We start from the raw sequence: 1,827 nt of genomic DNA, 5'->3' as shown, positions 1-1,827 counted from the left end.
CCCCCTCTCTCTCCTCTCATCCCCCTCTCTCTCTCTCTCTCTCTCTCTCTCTCTCTCTCTCTCTCTATCTCGCCACAGTAACCCCCCCCTCAACACCACAACAACAACAGAGGGCCCGCCAAGGCGAACACTTTACAGTCCGGAGAGAACGAAGGACAGGCTGGGCCGACAAACCAGTCAGATTTTTGTTAGGGCTGGACATTAATTCACTTCCCAGCAAACCGAATTTAGAAGGATCATCGCCTTCGAGAACCGATCAAAGATGCTCGTCTTCCGAATTGAGAGGAAAAGTACATAGATCTATTATGTTTTTAACATGTTACAGGTTTGACAATTTTAACAGTGTTGTGCTTTTAAGATCGAAACCGTTCTAGTTCTACAGTAAGAATAGATCGATAATCTTTATCACGAAAGGATTGCAATTTAAAGAAAAAAAAATCACTGGATTTTATTTGAAGAGCGGTGGTTGGGAGGTACTACTGATAGGTCCAACTTCTTTTCTTTCCCTCTGTTGTTTCTGTCGGTTCGTCTTGTTTTAACTCTGCACTGTACAGCTGTCATTGTGTCGACATGACTGATTCTCTTTTAAACTCAAACTCAAAACCCTTTTTATTCGGAGAGAAAACAAACGGTTAACCGGATGGATGCAAACCGGAATTTCGGTAAACCCTAATTTTTGCTGGACCGAGAATGCTTGGATGAGTCACCAGCGCAGTTCACCCGGGGCCGCAGATGAAGGAAGGAAGGATCTCTCCACTCTCCCTCTACTTTCCAGCCACTGCCAGTTGTGTTGTGTTGTAGAGTTTTTAACTACCCATCATTTCGTTGTTTCACTTGAGCACAGAGCCATGGGGATTCTTCTACTGACTGTCGGGGGGAGCATCGTACACGGCGTTTGCTCATTCTCATCCCCACAGCCACGGATTTCTTCTTCCTCCTCTCCCTCCTCATCATCAACTACTTCCTCCTAGGCTGAGTGGAAGCAACCTGCTCAGCCTGAGCGTCTAGTAGATCTAGATCTAGTGCTCAGCCAACCCACAACAACAGAGAGAGGAGTCCAGGCCACACCACCGTGCGCGCGCTCTGAGTCTGACTAGTCTGAGTGAGTGAGTCTCCCAGTCTCTCTGTATGTAGCACACGATAACAACACACACATGTGTCCGTCCGTGAGAAATCATCGCGTGTTGGAACGTCGACGTGTTTTTTTTTCTGCTGGGCGCCAGTTAGTTAGTGGTGGTGGTGGTGGTGATGTTGGAGTGTAAGAATGCAGAAGAAGAATGAATCATGTTGTGGTCGCCCCATCTCACGGACACATCGGTATGCTATTTAGTTAACTCGTTCTTCTCTTCTTCCAAACCCGCCCGGGATGCTAAGTTTGCTAACTAACTGTGCCCGCAGTTGAGATCATGTAGATTAATAACGGAGTCAGTTGTTGTTCCGCTCAGCAGTTTCGAGTTATGAGATGAGGAAGGAGAGAAGAGTTTAGCCCTGCAGCGAGCGAGTAAGCAAGTGTGTGCGCGATGATTCATTCATGGATGATGTGTGTGTGTATAATACAAAGTGAATGTCGCCCTACCTAGTGTGCCTGTCACGGACTATCTAACAACGGATTGTTGAAAACACGTTGGTTGTGGTCGGTGAGGTTTTGTTCTGCAGGAAGGAGAGAAGGAGAAAGGAGGAGGAGAGAGAGAGAGAGAGAGCCAGAGAGTGAGAAGTAAGGAGCACCCACTTCACACAGGACCTTAGTTTTCTCATGCTCCAAGCTTGGGAACATCCCCGTCTGTCGCTCTGCTGGTGTGGCTAGCTCGTGTATACAGGGTGAGACTA

The 1,827-nt window shown here is 47.5% G+C and overlaps 1 protein-coding gene across 3 annotated transcripts in view; it reads left to right on the top strand.

Moving 5' to 3' along the window:
* The first annotated feature begins 690 nt into the window (after positions 1-690).
* LOC101859410 overlaps positions 691-1,827 on the top strand; it is a 25,097-nt gene continuing 23,960 nt past the window's right edge. The window contains exon 1 of one of the 3 annotated variants that reach the window (XM_035969925.1): positions 691-1,102. The gene's annotated coding sequence lies outside the window, so the exon portion shown is untranslated. Of the gene's footprint in view, positions 1,819-1,827 lie in introns of all 3 variants that reach the window. The other 2 variants (XM_013082836.2, XM_005098875.3) reach the window with 2 other exon arrangements.

This window comes from Aplysia californica, unplaced genomic scaffold (assembly GCF_000002075.1).
Source record: "Aplysia californica isolate F4 #8 unplaced genomic scaffold, AplCal3.0 scaffold00195, whole genome shotgun sequence".
NCBI lineage: Eukaryota > Metazoa > Mollusca > Gastropoda > Aplysiida > Aplysiidae > Aplysia > Aplysia californica.
Note: the sequence above shows the minus strand (reverse complement) of the source record. Positions and strands in the feature narration are given on the sequence as shown.